This window comes from Limulus polyphemus, unplaced genomic scaffold, assembly GCF_000517525.1.
Source record: "Limulus polyphemus unplaced genomic scaffold, Limulus_polyphemus-2.1.2 Scaffold618, whole genome shotgun sequence".
Lineage (NCBI taxonomy): Eukaryota > Metazoa > Arthropoda > Merostomata > Xiphosura > Limulidae > Limulus > Limulus polyphemus.
In genome coordinates this window covers 245629-255741 of record NW_013666228.1, presented here as the reverse complement: position 1 = coordinate 255741, position 10113 = coordinate 245629, and the positions used below count along the sequence as shown (strand labels likewise).

Here is a 10113-nt window from a genome sequence, read left to right as displayed (position 1 = left end):
AACAATATATTGTTATGTCTCCGTTCGCTAGTTAATTTTCCGTAACTTCGTTCCAACGAAACTTTAGCGACACAAGTCCTTTCTTAATAAAACTGGTTTATTCTTTTCGAATACAACTTTACGATACACTTAATTTCAACAGTCGCTCTATAACAAACACTATAATTGACGTCTCATGTGGCCAACAATATTTTGTCCGCATACATTCAATTACTCATTACATTGATGTTCCGTCACGTTGTGAACGTCTTATATATACAAGACTAACACATATCTAGTAAATGCTAGGGCATTCTTGAAAAAACAGGATATTTCTAGAAATACGTGGCGTGATACTAGTCACGTGACCTCACTGATGCAACAATATATATATATATATATATGTGTGTGTGTGTGTGTGTGTGTGTGTGTGTGATATTTATTCATATATATTACGAATGCTACAAGATTACAATTTACTGAAACTTGCACTAACTCTCATGAAAAGTTCTGCTACTTCAATAAAGTTTTAAAAACTAATGTAATAGCATTATATAAATATATATACAACTTCAGAGCAGATACTACTTTTATGATGAATCTTAAAGGTACTATACAATATAAATCAGTCAATTGATTCAAAAGGACTTTTTATATCATTTTTTTATCTCAAAATCTTACCATTTACAGTTAAAAGCAGGGGGACTGGTGGCTGGTATAGCTGTGGTTTGGTCATTCCTATGAACAATGATGGTCTTACATCCCTTGTGCAATATTCAGAATTGTATAAGTTAATTCAATAAATATGTCTTGAAGCAGAGCAGCCTTCTACCACGAAATGGACTGGGACTTGACTTTTTTGTTGTTGTTGGCTTTTGCTCGAGAAGAGTAAATGGTTGAGGCATAGGAGGGTCAGTAGTTGACGTTATAACTGAAATAGTGGAGATCTGTTCATCACTATGGGCCATAAAAGAATACCTATCAATCCATCAACTGTAAATCTTATGCAATAAACATGATATGCATTAAAATACTAATATGGTGCAAATAAAACAATGGTACCATAATTCTGTACAGTGGCACTTTTAGCTAAGTTTTATTTTTAAAATAAAAAATGAAAAGCATTAAGGTTAAAAAAAAAAGAATGTTACTATACAATTTTTCTCAACCTGAAGAATGTCAAACCATTCTGATTTAACATATATTAATGTTATTCTTAATAGCATACAAAATGATAATGTAAGTATTTAATTAAAACAAAGTAATATCATTTTACAGGAAACAAAGTAATGTACAATATATAAAAAGATATTAAGAGTGACAATTTTAGTTTCCAATTGTTTAAATAATGGAATATTACCATAGTCACATGATTTATATATGTAATATCAGCATTTTCATTTTATATTAGTAATTTTGCTATATGATATATTTATGCAAAACTTACTTACCACCAATAGTTTTCCATGTGAATTTAAGCCCAAGTTCAATTTCCTATACTGTCTGAATCTCTCAACTTATTATAGATCAGAGCTGAAAAAAATTAACATTTGGCTCTATTAAAATTTTCTCATTGGCTATTCTAATAAATCCTTATGAAGGATACCACTGAAATAATTCAACAGTGATAAGCTTAACAGATTATTTCATGCAATCTAACTCAGGTTTAGACATTGTAGCAATATCAAAAAAGTTAAGATTTCCCTAACCTGAAATTGCATTTCAGATAAATGCTCACCCTCCCCACAAAACAATTAACTAGCATCTTGGTGCTGATTCCAAAATGTTTTTGCATAGATATCATACCTCTGAATAAGCTCTAACTCCTACACATAATAATATGAACTAATCTAGTCTATGATGCATTTGATTATACCCACCACCAATAAGGGGGTGACATCCTACTTACACAGTAATTGTGGAGGCATTAGTTTTTTTCTGAACTAACGTGTTGCAAGAGGGCGGAATCTGAAGCCTGCTCATCCAATAGATCATGTAAATGCAATGTGGCTAGGACAATATTTCAAGCAGCACATACACAAGTTATCAGTGTCAGGGGTGGCCTGTACTACTCTTCCAGGCTGACACTCCTATCCTACTTCTGATCAAGGCGTACATCCACTTAGTCTTGTACTAGTGAAATTACATTCCACCCAAAGCAGAACTCTCCATATCGTGGCTTGGTAGCGAAAAAGCAAGGGTTCTCCCACTTCACTAGAACTGGGAAGGAGGAATCTGTATAAGGAAGAACACCAGAGAGGTGTGCAACAAAACAGAAATAATTTCATTGGCATAAGGTCCCTAGTTATACACTGTGCAATGGTTTGCTGTGTTGAAATGTTATTTAGCCAGTCTTTTCTTTTCCCAGTACAGCTTGGAAGGTATATATGTGTAGATAATGACAGAGCAGTCTTTTGGAAAACCCCATCTAAATACTGGTTGAACACTTTCTGTTATCCCCTAATTGAAGGAGATTTTAGGATAGAAAAGCATTCCTACGAGGTATCACAGGCCACTCAATGAGTTCTGCGTGTTCTTTTTTTTTTTTTTTTACATATTCATTTTTAGTTGTTTGTTTTTACAATATCTGTTGTTGTTGTTATTGTAGGAACAGCTCACTTCCTTAAAGCCTCTGGGAAGATTGGAGAATGGTAGTCATAGAGAAAGGAAACCCAGAGGCTGACTAGACCACAAAGTGATGTAAGTAAATGTCACTCAAAGGTGTCTGGAGTTATCCATGTCCAAGCCTGCAGTATTTCCTTTAGAGGGCATCAATGGATAGGAGCCATGCAATAACAAACTAGATGGGATGTGAAATTAAAAAGATAAAAAGTGTCATCTCTCAAGAAGGAATAGACATGCTAAATGAATTGTTTAATCCATCTGGTCAAAGCGGAAAGAGAGAAATCACAAAAAATAGAGGAATTATATGGCAGGAAAAGATGTTTATTGCCTCTATAAAGAGTTCTGCAAGAAAGGTAACATAATAAAGACCCAGGAGTTTAACAGAGTCTGACAGATTATACAGAAAGAAACTGAAAGGAGTATAATTGAATAGAGCATACAATCATCCTCCCAGGCAGTCCAAGTCCTAGGGAGAAAGAGCAGTCCAGAAATAAGATCAACCTCTCCCTGTGAAAATGATTGAGAGAGGCATCTGAAACTAAAATATCAGAGCATTGTTTCCCAAAACAAGGGAGGAGAAGAAAACACATCTTAAGAGAAAGATCATACGTAGAGGAGTTGGCCAAAGTTTCAAGTTGAGGATTTGTCAAGGCCCTGAAAAGTAAATAGATCTTGATCTTTCAGTTCAGAAGAACTGAACAAGAAGAATGACTAACTAGAAAGGTCCCAAAGGACAGAGCTTAAGTCCACGTGAGTTGGAGAAAGAGATGTACAAGGTTGAAATGGAAGTAAGTGAGCCAACACAACAGTGAGATATGTAGAGATGAAAAAAAATATATGAAAAAAGTCAATAGATCATTGGACATATTCCACTAATCTATCAAGATCTACTGAAACAGACTTGTCTATAGGAAAAAAAGACTCTAGAAAGGCTAGGTTTCATGAAAGAGACAGAACCTCTAGAACAGGAAGAAAAGGAGACCTGAGTCTTAGAAACCAGAAACTCCATATCTCAGAGATATAAAGGATAAAACTGAACATAACTAGTATATGAGGTGATATACACCTCAAAATGAGTAAAATACTGAGTGAGAATCAATAAAGTCTTAGAGAGGCTGACCAGCCAACTATAACAAGCAGACTACCAAAGAAGAAGGGAGGTCATAGTAAAGTATGCTTCCCAGAACATCCATAAAGTAGTGAAAATGCACACCCAATGAGTGCATCCTCCATGAAAAAAACCCTCAGGACTTAGTTGAAATCAGATGAGGCTTGAACCTTGAAAGCACCCAAGAGAAAATCTGTGTGACCCAAGAGTTTCCTGCAAAATGAGTCCACAATTACATAAAGCATAACAGTCCAACAGGACTAGAGTTGAGGGATGGCTCAGAATCGATTCATCTTCAAATTCCCATGTTAACTGGCCTGTCTAGAAGGAGCCACAGAATAAAATGAGGAATTCACATAAAAACTTCTCAGAGGAATAGCACTAAACTGAGAGAGTCTAACTCCAGAAAGTAAGTCATCCCAAATGAGCAAGTCAGAGAAACAAAGAAACCAAGTTAACTTGGTAACTAATGAAGAAAAAATCAATGAAGCATGAAGATGGTAAGCACAATCTTCCCCAGTAAAGCTGTTGGTGATGAAGAAAAGCAGATTGAGGACACATAAAGTCAACAAAGCTGGAAGAAGAGATTGCAGCTTTAGGAAAAAGAAAAGATTCTGACCAAAGGCCACATACAAGGAACTTCAAGGTTGGTGGGGGAGGAAGATGATGCAACTGAAAGTTGATATAAAGCTAATATGGGAAAAATCTGTATTTATATAGAAATCAAGTAAGAAAAGAAAAAATACAAATCCTGGTGTTGAAGTGCATGCAAGAAGCTTGTCTTAGAACTAGCACAAACAAGAAATAATTAAGAAAATATTTATATGCCTAAATTATAAGGATGATGAAGAACAAAGGCGAGAGTACCTAATCCTCATCAATGAGGATGGAAGAATGAGAAACAAAAACAGGATGTAAGAAGAGCTGGTTAAATTTGTCCAAAGAAAAGACAGGGTTAGCAGAACCAACAGATTCAGAAGGCATAAATCCTGGGTTTGAGACAAATAACGTAGGATAAAACCTGCCAGAGAAACTGCAATTGCTACTGAAGTAAAATAAGATCTCAAGAGGCTTCAGAAACATAGCTACAAGGATAGTAATTTAATAAAATCTAAAAAAACTGAATCAACTGAAAGCATTATTAGCAGTAGTAGTTTTTTTTTCTTCATTTTCTTTCTGATGAAACTGAGATTGAATATCTGCCTTTGTTTAAAATCTATCCCACAGTTAAGCATAACAAGTAATATTCCTTTCAAGCATGTCACACTCTTGAACACCTGTTTGAAGTCTTGTGATTTGGTTATGCAAAGACATCAAAGTAACATAAGAAAGATGATAATTCTCATCAGAAGCTTTAAGTGAAATTACATTTAACAGTTAGGCACAACACAAGAGATCCATTATTTAGACAATACAAGAGAAAACAACACCTCTAAACAATTTAATGCCAAGTTAAAAGAAAAGTAACGTTGGGTTTAGACAAAGTGTTCAAATGGAGTATAGCACAAATGCAAGAAGATGCAGTAGTATAGACTAATGTTGATTGCATCATAGACATTAACATTTTCTAACACTGAAAATATATTTACAATAGGTTCTTAACTCCTCTGACACAAAACTATCTCGACCTTCATTTGCTCTGTAAGCATTACTAAAATTTTCAACAGCGCACCAGTCTTTTATACCCCTATATTTTTTGCATCATTGCAGCAACATGTGTTAATCATGTAACCACTCTCCACCAACCATACTGCACCCTCTATACTTGTGCAAGTAGCTTCCTTTACCATTTTGGCACAATCCTCACTTTTGAGAATTGGCATAGACAAATCACGAACACTGGTAAATCAGTGGGGAGGAAGGGTGGGAAGTGTATGAGAGGAGGTGAATACCTATTGGAAATATATTTTCAGTGTTAGAAAATGTTAACTTCCGAAAAGGTACTACCTCTACTCAGATAAAGCTAGAATCATACATTGGAAAGGTGTAAGGGCTAGTGGAGATGCAAAAAACAATCAAACAAGCAGAGAACAACTGCCACGTAAATAACAGGTGTGCCACAAGTAAAATAGAAGGCACCTACTGGATATAGCACTACTTCTGGAACAGGTATGCTTTTTGCCCAGTAAAGAAGAAAGGAAGACACATACGGTGGAATCAAATAGAATACGTGACTAGAGGTAGAGGACTGTATGTGAATAGTCCAAGTGTAGTCCACCCATCACAAGACATCCAGAGGAAGTGCCTTGGATTGATATCGAAATAGCAAAGAGTGGTTACAGCTTGGACAAAATATACAGGGGAAAAAACCTTGGTATATTTTAGAGTATGTCAAGTGTGGTCTAACTTGGCAAAAAACATCCGGTGGAAGATCGTTACATAATATTTGTCTTTTCATATTTTGTATGTAAAAGATGTTGAGATCAATAAGTGTGGTCTGGCCAGGCACCAGGCAAAAACATTTGGGGAAGCACCTTGTGATAATGATGTAGCATGACAAGTGCAGCCTATCCGGGCAGAAAACGTCTAGTGAAAGCGCCTTGTGTAAATAATGGATGTCATGGTCAACAAGAAGTGCCTTTGATTGATAATATAATAATAGTGTATAATATGAAATATAACAGCGATAACCCTCTTTTCACCAAGTGAGTACTATGACTATGAGATAGTTATATCGTACAAATCCCACTCATGAGGAAACCTCCTTGGTCCACCACTCCAGCAACTTCAAACCGTAAGTGACCAGGACCCCCAATGCTCCACTAAAACAAAGAGGGGGGGGGGGAATACGCACTGGGAGGTCCGGTGTTATAGGTGTTTAAAATCAGCACTATAACACAATAATGAACTTAATATAAACCAGAAACAGCATAATAGAATTGAACTTCAAAAACACTCCTCTGCCACCATTCCTTACTGTCATCCTTAAGTCATAAAGGATAATGTCATTGGTCATAGCACCCAAATGCATTGGTGATATTCCATCTATCGGGCAAAATCCAAATGCTGATGAAAAACTTGCCAGCAACTAAGGAGAATCAGTTAATTGTTAGAAGTTGAGTGCTTGAATATACAATGTCTTTTGCTGTCTGCAACCAGTTGTGGGAAGGCAGTAACCCTTAATACTTAGAAATAGCTTTAGTGTAGAATTAAACCAACCCAATAAAAATTCTATAAAGTAAAACACCCAATCCCCACCCTTTTAATTGATGTTATAAATAATATAATAATAATAAAATATAACAGATAGATTGATAGATATTAATAAAAAAAGTGATATACAAATATAGATACACCACAATATAAGCAGCTGGTGGCCATATAGAAAACACCCCATCTCCACAGCGAGTATTATAAAAGTTTACAGATATAGTTCTAAGATATAAAATTAAGCATATCTGGCCAAGCAACACCTGCCATAAGGTGGAATCCTGAAATATGATGTATAATAATGAAATAAGATAAAAAAAATAATAAGACTACTTACCCCAGTCAAAGGCAGACAGATGCGTGTAGAATCGCCACAAGAGGATGATGATAACTGCCTGAGGAAGACAGAGCTATGTTTTGCAGAGAAAGAGTGACAAATGTATTGGAAGTTGTCCATATACTGGCCTGAACAATCTCCTCCAAAAGACAGCTGTGTTGAACAGCTAAAGACCGAGTTAAATAAGAATTTGGTGTGAAGAAACAATATGTAAATGGCAACCTGCCATGGACATGTGCCAGGAGTACGAGTTGACAAACCCAACCCGTGATCATAAGTGAAAGATCATGGGAAACAGGGCAATGCCATAGAACAATTAGATAGGAAGTAGGACAATGAAACGTGGCAACTAATTTCATGAAATAAAGCAGGGGACAAACTGGACAAAGTAAATGATCCAGAACTGAATGGGAATACAGGAAGGAAAAAGAAGGTAAGGAAAAAGGCAAAACAACCTTTCTGGGCAGTCAAAATCCAGGAAAAAGAGTGCCTGATCCAGATAACGAATAACATAAGAGGAATGGTAAAGGATGACATAAAAATTAGAACTACAAGAACCAAATGCCAGGAGGGAAGGATTTAAGTCTTAAGAGAAGAAAAAAAAAGGAACAAATTACAATGCATTCAAAGGGAGAACCAGAAAGGACATGAAAAGCATCATTGAGATCCAAATCCAGCAGAACAAAGGAACGTATCAGATGGACCAGACAAAATAAAATGGAAAAACCCGGGTAAAAGAAAGCATTCTGGAAGAATGAGCATGGAGGGTGTCCGACATGCCAGCTCTATAAAGAGCAACAGTTGAAACAGAAACCCTGATCAAACTCCCCAATGCAGAACTGGGACAGGTGAGGAACAGAAGTACAGGAATATTGGTAATATATGGAAAATAGACTAAAAACAGAAGCAAGACCTATGCACAGACAAAGAGGAAGGGTGAATGACAAGCAAGGAAAGATGCAACATTAGGGGTGAGTCCCCGAGCTGAGATACAGAACCAGACAAAAGTCTCAGAGTTAGATGGAGTGTGGAGATGTCAGAATGAAAACCATCTGTTGGTAGTTGACAGAGGATGGAACATGAGAGAGAAAAATGCAGGTTCTGTTTCTTCAATAAAGACCAGAGTCTCCTACAACAGGAATATTATTAATAGGCATAAAAAGTTTTTAGATAAGATGCAAGAACAATACTTTCATAACAGGAAAGAAATATGAATAGCATAAGCATCATAAACCCGTAGCTGTTAATACCAATTTATACAGTACATACTGGAACACTGTACCATTGTTATCAAGAGGTTATTGGCAACTAATTTCAAAAAAAAAAACAAAGGTTAAATCAAAAAGTCATAAAAGGATACAAACTAACTAAAGCAATAGGTAATTATTCAATTTTCATTTATGCACAAACTTTAATCTTATAACAAGTAACAGCATCAGCATCTCACTATACATCAAACTACATAAGAAAATCCACTTTCTTATATTCAACACTGATTTCCAAAATACTCACTCAATGTTTTTAAACTACTTCATTGTTGCAGCTTCTACTACATCTGAATTAGTCCCACTCAACAGTAAATACAAATCTCTCTGCAAAACTTCAACATCTTTAATAAAATTTAAGAAAACTGTCTTGTGCAAACTCTAAAAAATAAAATATCACCTTCACTATCTTCCTCCATACAATTTCAGTTGAAAACTAATAACAAGAACCTCTTTCATAGAACAATGAAAATTTCCAAATTTGTCTATAAAGCATTGCATCAACCTATAAAGTCTGATCAGGTGACCTAAATGTATAGTAATTTCCAAACATGAACCCTCCTGTCCTAATATCAACAGATAAGACAACACCCACACTGATTCTACATTAATAGTATCTTCTTTAATAAATTCAGCTTGATTGTCTGTAACTTTGAATTAGATAACCACTCACCTCTTCTTTTATTCTAAATAATCTATCACAATTGAATAATTTCAAGTTGTTCAACCTAGGATTTTGGAAATGACCACTTAGAACCTCCTCACTACAATTAACCCTTGGCAAAACTCACTTAAAATGCATTTATCAATTTCATGTACCTTACAAGTCGTTATTATGATCTTATCTTCTATAAATCATTAGCTCCAACACATACTACAGAACAACCTGCTTATTAGCCACTTAAACATCATGTTCTCTCAAATATATGGTCTGCTCCAACACCTGAATAACACACACTCTATCATGCAACTTTATTGGAGCATAAAAATTATCCAAATATGTGTTTCACTTTCATTTACATTGATCAACTACACTGGAGCTTGAATTGGAAGCCAAAGCACAAAAAAGATAAGACTTCAAAAAGCATTTTAGTTTTCACATTTATGCTCATAAAGAAATAAATTCTGTCATTTCTCATGTTTTCTTTAATTTAACATAACACTTCTTGTATACGAAGTGACTAAGTACTTCACCCTATGTAACCCATTTGTAATTCCGTTTTATTAAGATTACTTCTAAAATTTCAAATGCTACATCTGACATTAGACCAGATATCATCACTAGCCTAAACAGTGGCAACGTTATAACTTATTTCTACCATTTATAAATCATACTCACTTCTCGCCTGAAATCTGTTACTGCCCAGTGGCAATTGCAGATGATATTGATAATGTAAATTGTACTTGTAATGCCAAGAGGCATTAGAATTTAGATGTTTTTAGTCTCTAACTCTTTTACTATTTAGCGTTTCTGACTTCCTAGACCTGTAGTATAGAATACCTAATGAACACGTTACTAACCTTTACTCGCACACTACCTCTAGAGAAATCTGACCCACCTCAAGTTATTTACTTGCTGCTTGGTACGTATTACAAACCTGAAGCTGTTTCCTCATTACGTATACGACATGAATTCTGGTACAGTGATA

General features: G+C 35.4%; 1 long non-coding RNA gene across 1 annotated transcript in view; it reads right to left on the bottom strand.

The window, feature by feature from the left end:
* Positions 1 to 10113, bottom strand: part of LOC106459501 — a 13157-nt gene extending 3044 nt beyond the window's left edge. Inside the window, exons 1-3 of the long non-coding RNA XR_001290838.2 lie at positions 9804 to 10113; positions 1431 to 1512; positions 661 to 910 (exon numbers count right to left, since the gene is read on the bottom strand). This is a non-coding gene — a long non-coding RNA (uncharacterized LOC106459501). The remainder of the gene's footprint in view (positions 1 to 660; positions 911 to 1430; positions 1513 to 9803) is intronic.